The 16825-nt window shown below is 51.2% G+C and overlaps 1 long non-coding RNA gene across 2 annotated transcripts in view; it reads left to right on the top strand.

Moving 5' to 3' along the window:
• LOC119278028 overlaps positions 1–5492 on the top strand; it is a 29856-nt gene extending 24364 nt beyond the window's left edge. The window contains exons 4-5 of one of the 2 annotated variants that reach the window (XR_005137450.1): positions 3721–3853; positions 4113–5492. This is a non-coding gene — a long non-coding RNA (uncharacterized LOC119278028). Of the gene's footprint in view, positions 1–3720; positions 4074–4112 lie in introns of those variants that run through there. The other variant, XR_005137459.1, reaches the window with a different exon arrangement.
• Positions 5493–16825: the final 11333 nt, after the last annotated feature.

Below are 16825 nucleotides of genomic sequence, written 5' to 3' on the forward strand. Positions count from 1 at the left end.
AAGGCGATGATCCCATTGGTGAAAAGAGCTGGTAGACAAGGCAACAGAGGTGGAGAGACTGGTGGCGGTGGCAACAGAGGGAAAGTGAAGCTAGTCAAGCTCCCAGAGGCACTGGGAGTTATGACATCGGGGGCCAGCACCAAGGACAACACCAGTGTGACGATCCGAAACAGAGCATGAGTCAAAGTCGAGAATTACCCGACAACCAGAATCAACAATCCGACCACCAGAAATGAGCTGCATGGTATGTTGAGGAACATGAAAGGGCAAAGTGCCAAGAAGTCTTTGGCCATTAACAAGGAGGGAGGTACCTGTTAGGAAATATGCAACTGTGTTTCGAGGTGGCCATATGCCATTGTAAGGTACAAGTGTTTTACAATATTAAAAAAAACATTATAGAGCGGGGAAAATACAAAGGGGTACACGACTAAATATATAGCTCTTAACTCCCCTCCCTCAAACTCGTGGTGGATCAACAACACCGAGCTTGGAGAGATAGATATAGAAGTTGTGTTGTGCTCTAGTTTGGGCCTTTCTAAAGAAATCTGCCAACTGTAACTCCGAAGGCACATACCGAGGAGCAATAACCCGAATTTCGCACACCAGCACACACAAAAAAGCATCAACACCAATATGCTTGGTGACCTCATTCTTTGTTGGGTCGCGCACAACACTATGAGCACCTGTATTGTCAAATAAGAGCAAAGTAGGTGTAGTGACAGAAATACCAAACTTTTAAAGTAACCACCGTAACCAAGTCACCTCTGTCGTCAAAAGAGCCATAGCTTGAGGCTCAGCCTCTGCACTCAAACGTGAAACTGTAGTTTATTTCTTTGTCTTCGAGGCAGTGAGAGAACAACCAAGAAAAACATAGTAAGCAAAAAGTGAACGACGATCCCAGGGATCACTAGTCCACGTAGCATTTGAATAGGCCTGAAGCTGTAATGAACTAGAACAAGGAAAGAACATACGGTGAGAGATCGTGCCACGAAGATATCAGAGAACACGAAGGAGAAGGAGGTGACTATAGTGAACCAATGTGGGTGCAAAGACAAACTGACTCAAACTATGGACGGGATAGGAGATATCTGGACGAGTAACATCTAGATAAACTAGACTCCCAACAAGATGACGATAACACGTCGGATTAGACAAGGTCACCATCACTAGCACGAAGGTGAACATTGAGCTCCATGGGAGTCTCAACAGTGCACTCATCAGTAAGAGCAGCATGAGCAAGAAGATTCTGGATATATTTTTCTTGGAAAACAAAAAAGCCATCAGAGGTAGAAGAGACCTCTATCCCAAGAAAGTAGGCCAAAATCAGACATAAGAAGCTGCTCACTAAGACGTGCCTTCACAAAGGCAATATACTGAGGGTCGTCGCCATTGATGATCATGTTAGCATACTCAGGGTCGGCGGAGACGCTCAGGGTTGTAGGGACGGTCATTAGGCTACCGGCGGAGGGAGCATCGAGGCCCGAGCTCTAGGCGGTGCATGCATCACGGGTAGAGGAGAGGTCAGCGTGGGGCGCAAGGAGCAGCAGGTGCGGAACTGTGGGGCTTTATCTCCCCTTTTGTCTACCACAGGCTGCTGAAGAGGACAAAGGGAAGTCAGGGCGCCTCAAACGGCGGCTGCTCCCCTCTGGCTTGGACCAGAACCCCGGCAGCCGCGTAAGTGCAGAGAAGCAAGCAGAGCAAATGGCGCAGCCGCGAGCCGCCTCCTCCCCTCGCTTGCTTACTCCTCTTGGAGCCCCTGTTCCAGTTCTCTCTCTCTCTCTAATATATATTACCCTGGGTGAAGAATAACTTATTCTTCATCCCGGTCGAACGACCCACCGTGCCGAACTCCCTTCGTATCCGCTCGGTTGACCCACCAAAAGAAAAAAACAATTCCCACCAGGGCTGGCAGACAATGATTTTTTTTATGTTAGCGAGGAAAAGAAAATTTGGTCGTGGGTATTGCAAGCTAGCCTCCCCGCAGTTTCTGGGAAACGCGGGCTCCACTACCAGCAGCATCGAGGTCGAAGGCGAGGGTCGATCGGTTTCGGCCGCGAGCGGGCGGTTTTGCGTTGGGTGTCCTCATCCGCGCTTGGCTTCAGCCGCGGAGGAATCGGGGCCTCGGCTTCGCGATGACACATTACAGTGTCCCTACTGTTGTGCTTCTGCTCTCGGTTGATTCGGGGGTGGGCATGAGCGTGTGAAATCGACTGCAGAGGATTCGGGCCTGGGGCATCGCATCTTCCTGCTGGTGGAAAGCCTGTGTCCCCTCGAGGCTGGTGCGGATTCTGGCAAGGACAGAGTTTCTCAGCACTTTTTCATTGCGTGTGTATTCTTTAGAATCGCGTATATTCTTCAGTAATGCTCCGAAATATCTGCTCACTCCAGAAGTCCAGATACAGTGCATCACGTAATTTTCTTGTTTAGTTGCCATTAGCCAACTTCACAGAATTCAAGTTGGATTTATTTGAACGGCAATGTCTCGAGCTTTTGGGAGCAACAGTAATTACAAGCTTAGCTAGCGCCATACCAACACTTTGCCATTGTGGGGATTTGCATCCCACCTCTACCCCAATGTCACAAGTAATATTATTGTGATTATCGATCTGATGACATGAGTAATTTAACTTCTGTTCTGTGTTTCATGTTGTCTGGAGCAATGCTTGGCTCCTAGCAGTTTCCAGATGATTTATTTCCATTGCAATGAGAACGACTGTCAATATTTGCTGAATTTTTGGTAGACTCAACCCACAAATCAAGAGGACTTAACCCTCTTCTCCTTGATCTCCTTGATAGTCCAGCAATCAGCAAGTTGAAAAGATTTAAATCAAGGTTCCATGATAATTCTTTTGAATCTCCCTGTAAGGTAGGCTTTTCAGATATTCCATTTCAAACTAAAGGTGCATTCCTTTTACTTCCGGTAATATAAACTATGTATTTTTAATTGTCTAACCTTGTGTGCATAGGGTTTCTTTCACACGAGAGGTAAAGATGTTCCTTGTACAATATTTAGGTTCTGCAGAAAAATATTGTTTTAGTTGGTTGTTGTTTGCCTGTCAGTCACACAAGCCTTTATTTATATTAGGCCCTAGATGAGTGATCTAAACACTCTTATAGTATTTCTTTACGGAGGGAGTACTAAGTACTAACTGTTATCCCTTTGTAATAGAAGAGCATAATTTCCACTCCCTAGTTGTTGATCATATTTCTCTGTGCCACATTCTAGTTCCAAAAATGCATGTTGATGGTCCACCTTGTTGATTGCGTGCTGATATTGTGAGATATTTGATTATGCTTGATAATATTAGTAGCGAAGAGTGCCTCATTAAAAATCTTAGTTGGAGAGTGAAATTTGCGTTAGTAGTATGTGCTGAATTTTACGGCAGTCATAAGATGAAATCGTTCCTGTGAAACTGAGGACTGAAAGAGCTGATTCTGGTGCTCAACAGTATGATATTTTAGCCCCTGCATAAATTGTGGGAAATCCCACGTGCATGGAAAATGAAGGACTCAAAGGTTAACATAATCCATTTTATAAATCATCACACGTGCATCTTCATTATGTATGAGATTATTCTGGGATACCGCCTCCATTAATTAGTTATGTATTCGAGAGGGAATTTATCGTTTGCGATAAACTGAGGAGGGGAGCAGTTATGTTTGTCCTTGCAATTGTGACATGTGTATTTCTACATCTGATGTACAGCGTAACTATTTCAGGGCTTGACAGACCAGTTTTTATCCGGAAGAAAGGCCTTTAGCGTGCGTTTGGATCTGAAGAAACAAAGCAAGATATGGCTGTCATTCCTCCTAACTTGGCTAGTTACTAGTATCTCCTTGATCCTTTGATAAGGTAGCCTTGGCGAGTGTTTGGGCAATAGAGAACATGACCTGGCAATTTCTGTACATGTTTACTGTATTCATTTATTCAGGATTAGAAGCTTAAATTCTGAATTTTATAGTTCAGGAGTAGCTACCTCCTGATGTACCGGTGTAATTTAATAGTTTCATCGAATGTGAATCAGAAGTATATGTTGTTAACATAGTTGGGTATACATATCATGTCATCTTTCTTTTCTAAGGTGTTTGATGAGTTCAATGCAATGAAACAGATGAGCTGAACATATTCAAGGTTTCTAGCGGGAATCACTTCTTCGTGGCCATTCTGGTGATAATGGTTGTACTCCAGGTAAAAAAACAAATAGTATAATTCTTCTATTCGACATATGTAGTAGTTTCGGTTATTGTTATATGTTGTTTCCTTCGTATGTATAATGCAAGCTCTTATCATCGAGTTTCCTTGGCAAGTTAACTTCAACAATCATGTTAAGCTGGCAGCTATATGGTTGGTACTGATGAGAGTTGCTCATTTAGCTGCTGATGATCCAAGAATTGTAAAGATAAGGCGGGGGAACCTTATTTGTGTGGTGGATGCAATTATGTTATGAGGTCAATTTGTAACTTATTATACTACAGTTATGGACCAAGCCATGAATCAGTACCAAAATTCAGGATTGGTGAGAAGAAACGTGAACTTATAATGTTTTTAGTACCCTAATCTTGACTTGTCGCTGATGGACCACAATGTTCAAGCTCGGCACATACTGTTGAACAGCTAAAAATATTGGATCTCAAGGCACCTGCAAACTAAGCCGCTGGAAGAAAGTTCAGAGGTGTGTTGAGTCTTGGCATTCCCAAGTAATCATTGGTGTTCATTTTTGAAATACTGCTTTGTACTCCCTCCGTAACAAGATGTAAGACGTTTTTATACCCTATGCAAACCAAAAAAGTCTTTACATTTTGGTACAAAGGTTGTAGTTTTATTTCCCTGTAGCTGGTTACTGAGTGGCATGCAGTAGATTAGATGAAGCATGTGAGTGAGGATTTGACATGTAAGCGGCAATCAACGATGCAAGTCGTGACAGTAGTCGATGTAAAGCGACAATCATCATGTGCGGAGGTCATGAGAGGAGTCGTTAAAGAGCGACCATCACGGCCAGCAGAAGACGAGCACCAAGAACTGCAGAAAGGTGTATGCGAGACGGGGCCTGTGTAAGGGATACCGCCAAGAGTGGGCAGCAAGGGAGATGTGTACCGGACGAACGCACTGTACTTAATATTTATTTTTTTACTTGAAAATCAGAAGCAGTCAGTGGAGCCAGCACCAAGGGGTCAAAGCAGGGAGCGAGGCATAAGCGAGCGACCTTCACGGCAGGATCCAGCAGGTAGCGCCGAGCTGCAGGTGGGGTGGAGAGACGCACAACAGGGCAGGAGCGGACTCCTTGTGTTGCAACGACATGAATGTGGGCTGCCGTGTTAGGATCAAACAGTGGATGGACGAGATGACTGCATGCGACGACCCAGAAGACGGCGTCACGCACGAGCGGCTCCACTCGATCGAGGCGGTCCTATGGATGGGAGGCTGGATCGCGAGCGGATTGGACAGAAGATCTGGGCCGCGCTGGAGGTCGATCTTTTGATCTTGTAACAAACAGACACATTGTATCTCTACCATTTTGTAATACAAAACAAAGTAGGAGTAGGATATTACACCAAGAAAGTGGCCCGAACCTAGGTAATTCCTGTGTTCATCTGCAGTTCATCCACCATATTTCATCCATGACTTAGGATTGCTAGACGTGTTTAGTCCTTGGCCAAACTCTCGAAGGGTTGTTGCTCACAACTCATATGTAGGTTCTTAGAAACCGACATTCGGCGTGCCAGGTAGGGGATTGAGACGTCTAGCTCCCACGCCAGCACCGTCCCCGCCGGCTTCCTCAAGTGCAGTTTGAGTCATGGCGTCGAGACGCTCCGGGGCATCCATGGCCCCGATGAGCAGCCAAGAAGCACGTTCTTTGGTGCGCCGTCGACATCAGGAGGCCGCTGACGCCGCTCAGCAAGCGTCGCCCCCTCAGCCTCCTCCTTCTCCCCTTAGCATGAATCGAATTTATCGAGTGGCAGGGATGGCATTTCTTATCATGGATTCGATTCCCATCTTGGAAGAAGTCAAAATGTTGATGATGATCACGACACATTTTGTCAAGAGGTTTCAAGAGGATGCAATCGAACAGCGCCGGCATCAAGCAAAAGGAATAGTGAAGCAAAAGGTTATCAAAACCATAGATAAGATGCAATCTCAGAATCAGAGTTGCTTTTCAAGACAACAAAATGATATTGAAAACTCGATGTTAGCCTTGATCATGGTCTGAAGAATTCGTGCACCAAAGAAGGACGAGGTAGCACGGTCGAAGGTAGCATGATAAGGATGTATCCGGTAGTCTAGGAATGACAAGATTGGTTTTAAATTTCCCAGCAACAAATTACTAGGGGTATTGAATTGCAGTGCAGATTCGATTCACTATTCGATGTTCTCGGTTGATGACAATCCATAACCCGTGGAGTGACTATGACAGGGAAATGTATTACTTCATCAAAAATTCATAAGATGTAGTGCAATGGCGTGATATCCTCGAGATACCAGGGGGTAATACTCGAAGATAGAACATAATAGAACCCAGATTAGGGAAGTCATTGGTTCAACCCATTAGGGCATCTTAGGAGCATATACCACCAACTTCAAGAGTAAATAGCGCAAGCTCGATAGTAAAGCATGGTTGACAAAAGCAGAGGATACAATTTACCAAAGGCATTATGTATCAAGGGAAGAACTCACAAGATTTTTGAATGTTAAGGACACTGTCGAATAATATCCAAGCAATTGGTCTGGCAGTGCACAATGGAGCTGATGTGAGTATCTGCACTCAATCAAAGGAAGAAAGAATGCAAAGGCATCGGATTATAGAAACATCTGAATAATTCGATGCTTAAATACAAAGAAATTATGATTTCCAGATCGGTGTATCAGAATCAGATGCTCTGATCAAATATGAGTAAGTTGAATAGACTTAGAGGCACAATCAGTCAAGGTTTGATTGGCTGAAAACCAGCTCATGTCCGGAATAACATCTGAGCCGGAAGGATAATTTCTAAGGGTCAACTAATGATTGCGTGCATTCGCACACATTGGATTATTAGGATCAAAATGGAAATGACAAGGGACGTCGATGAAGATTAATAGACATATGAAATTAACCATAATGCAAGCAAGCAAGAATTTCAAGAGCAATAGACTGTAGAGGATTTTCGAAAGATCGAATAACATTATGAAGTATTTTGCAAAACACATGAACATTTGGGGATGAACAAATCCCCAGTAAGTGTGAGGAACTATTCGTAGGTGTATTCATGCAGGAATGAGCTGCAAGGCAGTAGGCATAATGGATTCTCAGAATATAGAAAAATGTTTCGGGGTACCTTGTAATAACAGGAGCAACAGGGAATGTATATGAATGGCAAGTGTATGTAGTTATTCATAAGGATTTATATGTGGTAGGGAATTGAAAAGACGGAGGGCACAAGGGTCTTGGAAAAACATCGAAGAGTATCTTTAGAATCTTCTGGTGAATCAAGCCATCATCTGAAATGAGGGGCTCTCCTGGAGGAAGTAGTTATGAGAACCTAGAGTTAGAGTTAGTAAAATCTTTAACCCGAATAAAAGAGAGATTAGAATCCTAGAGTAAAGGAGAGGAATAAAAGATCCTAATGCCATCCATTGGCGATGTGGCCCCATTATTCTCACAAAATTGTTAGTAAATAGTTTTTCAAAGACTAGACTCAACTTCGACCAAGGAGTTGGAAAGGGGCTTCCTACATGCAGTCAGCTCTGATACCAACTTGTGACGCCCCTGCCTCGACCATGCACTAACCATACATGCAAATGTGCACGATTAAGATCAGAGACTCACAGGAAGATATCACAACACAACTCTAAGACACAAACACACACTACAAAAAAAGACACATCTGTGACATTATGGGCCAATCAAAAAAATTGTCATGCTTATGACACTTCTATGACGATAATTGTGACAAAAGCACGTATCATCATAGATGTGGTGGGCTCCTACTTCTATGACAAAAGTTCATGACAGAAAATTGGCTTTTCGTCCTCGGCGAGCCGGGGACGCACCTGCATGACATTCTTTGGGCCATCCATGACATAAAAAATCATGGTAGAAGTGAGGGTGAGGAAATTTTCGCGGAGTTCCCGGTTATGGTGGGTTGGTCGGGCCGATCGATGCACTGTGATTTGTGTTTTTCTCTCGTATGCGCGCGTGGTGCGAGCCGTGTCGCTATAACTGAACCCGAGCAAGAGGCGTTCACTTTACTGAACCCGAGCGATCGCGTGCTGCTACGTACTGAAGTCGATCGATCGACCCCTTCCCTGCTGACTGAACCCGACCAACTCCTTCGCTGCTAACTGAACCCAATTGATCATTGCTGCTGCTTACTGAAGCCGATCGGAACCTCCGTGCGAGACGTAGCTAGCCGGTTGGGTTGCCTTTGGATGAACAATGCCCGTTGTTGCCGCGCGCGCGATACGTAGAACGAGTCGAAACGTGGTGAGTCGAGCCGGTTGGGTTGGCTGTGGATGAATAGTTCCCAACGGGGGTTGGATGAACAGGACCCCGGTCGTGTGTAGGCGGTTGCCGCTGGATGAATAGGACCCTGTGGTAGTACGTGGTTGCCGCTGGATGAACAAGACCCCATGGTAGTATGCCGTCCCCGCTGGATAAACAGGACCCCGAGGAGGCCGCCACACACCCAGCCGGTTGGGGTGGATGAATAGGACCCCGTGGAGGCTGGATGAACAGTAGCCTGTGGAGTCCCGTTTTGCGGTATGCCACACACCCCTCTGATGAACAGGATGCGTTTCGACCGTAGGCGGTTGAGAGAAGTTCATTTCCTCCATTTTTGCGATATGCTAGACCCCTCCCAATGAACAGGACCCCGTTTCGACCGTATGCGGTTGGAGAGAAGTCTGTTTCTTCCGTTTTGCGGTACGCAAGACCCCTCCCGATGAACAGGACCCCGATATGACCGTAGGCGGTCGAAGAGAACTCCGTTTCCTCCATTTTGCGGGACACGAGACCCCGAGTCAATGAACATGCCCTAGTTTGGGTTGTTCCGTCCAATTCGGTTGGCTCCCGATGAACATGACGCATTCTAACCTAGTCGCTTGCCTCCCGATGAACACGACGCGGTTTCCTCCCTTCCGACCCAGCCGGTTGGCTGCCGATGAATAGGACGCCGTTGCTGCCATCCGCTGCCTCTCCATGTACACGAGCCCTGGCCGTACATATGCGCAAGTAGCTAGGCGTTCGAGACCCTGCCCGTATGTACGTACGTAGCCGTATTTACTTTCTTGCAGCGTGGCTGTACGTATGTGTACACGATTTATATAGGACTGCCTCAATTGCTACGTCACACGTGTTGCCCCTTGCTCGTCCATGGTTCATCCTTGCAGAGAGACCAATCGACCAGTATGTACATACACGTTCCACCCGCAAAAAATGTACGTACATGTTCGCGACCAGAGAGACAATCCAACTGTCAGGGAGGATGAAGAGACACTTCCTTGCGTGTGAAGATATAGCTGATGGGTCCCAGCTGTCAGGGGGAGGAATCATTTTTTTGCCCAGAATAAGGACGCACTTCCTTGTGTGCGAAGATGTAGCTGGTGGGCCCAGCTGTCAGGGGGAGAAAATATTGTTTTTCGGGGTAAAAAGGATGCAATTGCATGCATGCGTCCATGGGCGTGGTCCGTCCCCACTGTCAGCCTATCGACGTACAGTCATCCTCTGATGACTCTCGTTTGTTGACCATGTTGACCACACCATGCCGAGCGCACCAAGACTGGTGGACGACGGCGAGGCCCCAAACTGGACCCGGAGATGGGGATGACGCGGCAGTGGAGTCGTAGACAGAGAGGAGTGGGAAACTTGAATGGTTCGAGTGCGGGGTGGGCCTACACTCGGCAGAGAATAACAGGAGGTGCGGAGGAGTGGAGGGATGGTCTGGTCGTCGGTGGGGTAGCGTTTTGCTGCGAGGCGCGCGAAACAGCGCCGCTGGACGCCGGAGGCTGGAGCAGGCAGTCCCGACAGCGCTGGAGGAAGAAGATGAGAGATTGAAAAAGAATGCCGGCCGTTCGATGTAAATCCAATGCCTTGCTTAGGCTTCAACGTCTGTATTTTTTTTGCAAAGGTGCTTAGGCTTCGACCTACTGGCCCACATGTCAGCCAGTCCATTTGTTTTTTAATCCATTTTTGTGGACTGGGTGAAACAATGATGTAGAGTCTATGCAACCCGTTTATATATTATGTTAGAATTTAAAGCCCATTTGCATTTTTTCGAAATCCATAGATTTGCTAGCTTGGGTGAAAATATCATGTTGGGCTGGACGGAGAAAATGTTATAAAAACATAAAAACATGATTGCACGTCTATTACTGATCGGTGAGTAAAATATTTGCAAGCTTATGTACGCAATCACCAGGAGTTAACTTGCCAAGTTATATATAAACTGTCGGCGTCCTGGGAATGAGGGTACCCAGACTTGCCTGCCTGCAGCCCAAGGCGTGGCTCATCCAGCGGCTTGGTGGCCAATCTTCATCAACAACCACTCAAGACCCTCGCGAGGGGCCAAGCCTTGCGAGACGGACGACACATGACCTCCTCCGGGGCGGCCTCGCTAGGCTGGCTCCTGAGGAGCGGAGATATCTATGCAAGGGGCACCCCGCGAGGTCCGCGTGACGTAAGCCATGACGACCAAGGCCAGACAGGCGCCAGTGGGCCCATGGTGCCAGTTTCCTCTTTGGTGCTAAGGAAGCATGCACATGCGAGAAGTCCAGATGCATCAGGCAAAGGTTTCCATATTGGTGCAACAAGACCAAGACCAGCACGACGGCAGGACGGAGGTCACCGCGGAGCCCACAACGACGTCACCACTAGAGCCTTTGGCAGGCGAAGACCACTTTTTGTCAGGATAGTTTGTACTAGTTGTCCCCCTTTGAAATTGGCCATTGTAGGATCCCTTCCCGCCTAAACATTTGGAAAGAAGACCGGGGCCTCTATAAATAGGACTAGCCACACCCTTAGCGGGGGTTGGATCATTGAGACCATCCTTACACACACAAGCTCATCAAGCTCAAGAACACCTTTCCTCAGGAGGCTGTTCGTCCGCTGTACTAGTTCATCCTCAGCCTACAAGGCAATCCACCACACCACATTGGAGTAGGGTATTACACCACAACGGTGGCCCGAACGAGTATAAACTATCGTGTCTCTTGTTCCTTGGGTCCGATGAGCTAGACCTAGAGATCGTTGTGAGAGTGAGCGAGAGAGAGAGATCTTCGTGCGCATCCCAGTGTTGGAACCTCATGGGTTTGCCGGAACCCACGATCCGACATTTGGCATGCCAGGTAGGGGCGCACTGAAGCTTTCCCTCTGTCGATTCGCGCTCCACTTCTCCACCGCATCCATGTCTGATGCTTGCCGAGCCCGTGCTGAGCGCCGGGCTGCCCTTGCCGCCCACGTCGCTCAGACGACGGCCATTGGCGGACCTCCCCGCCGTTCTCCTTCACCCGGTGCCAATGCTGCCACCGGCCCGGCGGCGAATGAGCAGCAGGCCTCATCGCTGCACCCCTCCATGCGGCGGGACGGGTGCACTGCCACCCCGTCGCTGACCTCGGCCGGTTCGTCATCCCACGCTCGTCGCGTGCCCACGGACGCGCAGGCCGCATTGCTCATGGCACACGAGCTCCTGCATTACCGCCCAGTCGACGACCTCTACGACGACTGGCTGGACCGCATCGCCGAGCTCGTCAGCGCCGCTGGGGGTTCTCCTGCACCGTCCCTCTCGCTGCCTCGCCCACCTCCAACCGTGGGCGACGTAGCCCACGAAGCGCCTGCTCCACCTCCGCCTCAAGCTGGGGCTCTCGCACCCAGAGACGCGGCCCCGCGGCGTGACCCGCCACGCCGGGTGCCCGCGCACGAAGAAGCTGCTAGGAGGTCACTCGACCGCAAGAAAACGCTCCTGCACTCCCCGCACCACCACGTGAAGACCGTGCGCCGCACGTGGTGGCGGCGCGCAGGTACCAAGACCAGGCTCCACCACCACGACGAGCTCCAATGACTACTGTAGGCTGTCGTGCCTTCACTCCTGAGCTGCGCAGCGTCGTCTGGCCCGACAAGTTCAAGCCAGACCTTCCTCCGCGCTATGATGGCACCCTCGACCCCGCGGAGTTCTTGCAGCTCTATGAGCTGAGCATCAAGGCAGCCAACGGAGACGAGGTCATGGCGAACTGGTTTCCCATGGCCCTCAAGGATGGCGCGCGCTCATGGCTCCTGAACTTGCCCACGGGATCGATCTCCTCCTGGGGCGAGATGCGCGAGCGTTTCGTCGTCAACTTCTAGGGCACTCGCGACCGCCCGCCTGCTGCTGGCAACCTACGGCGCATCAAGCAACAACCAAGTGAGACCTTGCAAAAGTATGTCCAATGTTTCAACAACGTTCGCCTTAAGATTCCCAAGGTGACGGACGAGGCCATCATCTCAGCGTTCTCCAATGGCGTCCGCGACATCAAGATGAAGGAGGAGCTCGCCATGCACAAGGACCTGTGCACGGCCCTGGAGATGTTCAACATGGCAACCAAGTGCGCAAGGGATGAGGAAGGGCGCCTCTCCCTCCTCGAGCTCCCAACAGCTGACCAGGAGGACAAGAAGGCAAAGATCAAGGATGTGAAGCGCAAGGGGGCTGCTGTGCTCGCGGCGGAGCCGGAGATGAAGCGCGGCCGCGACCACCCCGAGTCGTCCAAGGCCAACCGTCCGTTCTGCGCCTTCCACAATGTCCACAGCCAGAAATCCAATGATTGTCAGGAGTTCAGGGCCATCCACGATGGGCGCTTTGGTCGACGCCCCGAGCGCAGCGACCGGGGCTACGGCCGAGGAGGAGGAGGACGAAGTGGAGGGCGCTGGGACGACCATGGCCCTCGCCAGGAGTGGCGCGATCGGCCTCATGAGGACCGCTGGCAGGACCCGCCTCGCGAGGGTGCCTGGAGAGACCAGCCTCATGAGGATCGTCCTCATGGCAACGCAGGCCTCCCTCCGCTGCCGCCACCTCCAAGGAGAAATGACGACCACCATCAGGACGAGGGGGCTAGGGGCTTTCAGGAACCGCGTGCCGTCGCCTGTATCTTGGGTGATGCTCAAGCCCCAACCTCTTAGTGTGCCTTCAAGCAGTTTGCCCGCGAGGTGAATGCGGCCCTTCCCAGGCTCGAGGCCACGCGCCCGCTCAGGTGGTCCAAGTGCGCCATCACCTTCAGCTCGGCGGACCAGCCCAAGTGCGCAGCAACTGCCGGCGCCCTCCCAATGCTCTGCAAACCCGTCATCAACAACGTTCAAGTCACCAAGACCCTCATCGACGGTGGCGCAGGGCTCAACGTCCTCTCCGTCAAGACATTCGACAACCTTCAAGTGCCATACGATCAACTACCGCCTACCAAGCCTTTCTCAGGAGTGACCGACGGCTCCACCACCCCGATAGGGCAGGTCCGCCTCCCTGTCACCTTCGGCCAGCGTGACAACTACCGCACCGAGCTCATCAACTTCGACGTTGCCTACATCTGCCTGCCGTACAATGCCATCCTTGGGTATCCAGCCTTGGCCAAGTTTATGGCAGTGACCCACCATGGCTACAACGTCCTCAAGATGCCAGGAAGCGGCGGCGTCATCTCGGTCGCCTGTGAGGAAAGAGATGCGGTGTGCTCCCTCGAGCGTGCTTACCAGGCTGCAGTGACCGAAGACCTTGACAACGAAGGCACCCCGCACCCTCCTGAGGCTAACCCCAAGAAGAAGAAGCAGCTACTCCGCCAAGGACCTCAGGCGGGCGGCGTCTCCAGTAGCACCACCTCAGGACCTGTGCCCGTAGATGGGGCGCCTCCTTCCCTCGCATAGGAAGGCGCGCCCGACACCCTCCTCGGGTTGGGCTCTAGGGCTCTCTTCTAGAGGGCCTCAGACCTAGCCGTCGTCACGAGGGAGGCGCTCGGGCAGCACGTGGAGGCGTGCTTCGCTGCATGTTTCCCTCAAGAGGGCACAAGGCGCAGAGCGCCCGGTGCTCAGGAGTTCTTCACCAAGGCGATCCAGGAGCTTCAAGAGGCAAGGACCATACGCGGCGACCACCGCCCACCACCCGGCGTAGCCCCCTATCTTGGCGAGGACGGCGGGCTGCGCGTCTGCGTCAACATTCTAGGACTCAATAGAGCTGCATATCAGGGACATTTCTGGCCTTCACGCGTTGGACGGTGCGAGGGTCCACCTCACAGCTACGTTCGCATGCCGTTTGGCTTGCCGAATGTGTCTGTCACCTTCCAGCGCCACCCGTGGAGCTTTCTGGCGGCTCAGGAGGCCAGGCATCACGCCGTCCTGGAGGAGATCGCGACGGTTCTTCAGGAGCCACCTGGGCCTACGGAGCCCCTTGAGGCTCAGGACCCTGGCGGCTCGTGAGGGGCAACCTCTCCAGCACGCGTCTTCAGCTGCCCTGACACCACTCTAGCATGGTATCAGGTGACTCTTTCCAGTTCATTGAATATGGGGCGCCCATCGGGCAGCATTATCCCCCAGTCACATGGGACTGTCCCTGCAGCGTGTATCCTTTTGCATCTTTAGCTTGCTCTATTAGGGGCACCTCTCGGGCTGCATCATTCCCATACTGCTCGGGTCCGTCCCAATGGCATGTATCGTTCTTGCATCTAGCTAAGCTAACCTGCTCCATTGCTTGAGTCATTCCATGATTGTCACCTGCCTGTCCGGTACTTCGATGCCTCACCTGCAACCACCCTTGTTGATGATATTACTATCAGTCATGACCCGCCCAGGAGGGGCCGGGTCAGCCCCAATGGTGGGTTACGCAAGAAGCCCAGTAAACATTCAAGATGATAGTTTATCAAACCTTATAGAAGGCCCAAGGGCCTGGAGGCGGCTTATGACCCGATATTGTAAACCGGCGTATGTAAGGAAAGACTTATAAAGAAAGGCATGTAAAGGAAGCCACCGAGCCGGACACGATTATGAGCCGGCCGGGACTATGTAGGCCACCAGGCGTCAACCCATGTATATAAGGGGACGACCCGGTGGCGGCTTAAGGCAAGAAACAAAAAATCGATAACCAAGCCGGCGAGTTGAGCCTCTTGGTGATCGAAACCCCAGCCATACCAATCCCAACTTGACGTAGGCTTTTACCTTCATCGTAAGGGGCCGGACTAGTATAAAACCCTCTTGTGTCCTTTGTCCCGATTTGTCGGATTTCGGGTTCCGGTAGACCCTTGAGGTTCGAACACTGGGGTGCACGTGGAGATTTCGCCTCCTACCTACCTGCACCCCTCCACCTCGCTAAGATCTAAGCAATGGAAAGAACAACACGAATGACACAGGGTTTATACTGGTTCGGGCCACCGTTGTGGTGTAATACCCTACTCCAGTGTGTGGTGTGGTGGATTGCCTCTTGGGCCGATGATGATGAACAATACAAGGAAGAACAGCCTCGCGAGGGTCTGCTCTTGGCTGGGGTGATGAACTGCTGGGAGGAGTTCAGTCACCCTTCTCTCTCTCTCTCTTGTCTCTGCCTGTCCTCTCTTCCTCTCTTTCTCTACCTGCCTGATCTCCTCTCTCCCTCTCTTTCTCTACCTGCCTGATCTCCTCTCTCTCCCTCTCTTTCTCTAGGGGTGGCTAGTCCTATTTATAGAGGCCCTGGTCCTCTTCCCAAATATCGAGCGGGAAGGGAGCCAACAATGGCAGGCTAATTTGAAGGGGGACAGCTAGTGCCAGCTATCCTGACAAAAGTAGTCTTCGCTTGCACAAAGCTCTGGTGGTGACGCCGTCTTGGGCTCCACAATGACCTCCGCCTTGCAGTCCTCCTGGTCTTGGTCTTGTTGCACCGAAATGGCAACCTTTGCCTGACGCCTCGGTACTCCGCGGCTGCGCTTGCCCCCTTTGCACCAAAGAGGAAAGGAGGACGCTGCGCAGGCTGGCACCCGCCTGGCGCCTTCGGTCATCATGGCTTGCGTCACAGGCACCTCGTGAGGTACCCCGCCTTGATCTCTCCGCCTCCTCGCGAGCTAGCCTGATGAGGCCGTGCCTGAGGAAGCTCCGCGTCGTCTGCCCCGCGAGGCTTGGCCCCACGCGAGGGTCTTGGGTCCGTGTTGGTGAAGATGGGCAGTGCTGGGCCCCCCTTTGAGCCACGCCGCAGGCCACAGGCAGGCAAGTCTGGGGACCCCCGTTCCCAGAACACCAACAGTAGCCCCCGGGCCCAAGGCGTGCCCGGACTTGGCCGTGCAGGGAGGCGGAAGGGCAAGAGCGAAGCGCCACGGGCCCTAACAGCCTGCGACCTTGGGCACCGCATGACAGTTGATTGGACGTGAGCGCCTTAGCAACCGTGCAAGTTGATAAAGGAGCGGCATCTGCCTAGGCTTTGCTTTTTTACTTTCTCCGATTGCTGCTCAGATCCCCTTTCTTGCGCCTCTCCTTCCTTCCTCCAAAGTTTCCAGATCTACTCCGACCGCGTGACCTAGGAAGCCATGGCGCCTCGTCAGTCCCCGGCCGTAGCTTGGTACTCGCCCGCCCTGGACTCGGTGAACGTGTCGGAGGCGAGCCTTGCCCGGTTGCGCCGGATGGCGGCGGCGCGGGGCATTGACGGGGCGAAGGTGTTCAAGGCCGGCTCCGCCACCCCTGAGGGTCAAGGGAGCACCTTCTATCCGTTCTTCGCAAGTGCCATTGCTGCTGGCCTGGTGCCTCCCTTCTTCGAGTTCTTCTTCTCTGTCCTCCGCCACTACAAGCTACAGGCTCTGCATCTCCACCCCAACTCCGTCCTTCTCCTGGCAATATTCGCCTATTACTGCGAGGCTATAGGATCTAGAAGTAGATGTGTGTAG

Source organism: Triticum dicoccoides, chromosome 1A, assembly GCF_002162155.2.
Source record: "Triticum dicoccoides isolate Atlit2015 ecotype Zavitan chromosome 1A, WEW_v2.0, whole genome shotgun sequence".
In the NCBI taxonomy this organism is placed as follows: Eukaryota; Viridiplantae; Streptophyta; class Magnoliopsida; order Poales; family Poaceae; genus Triticum; species Triticum dicoccoides.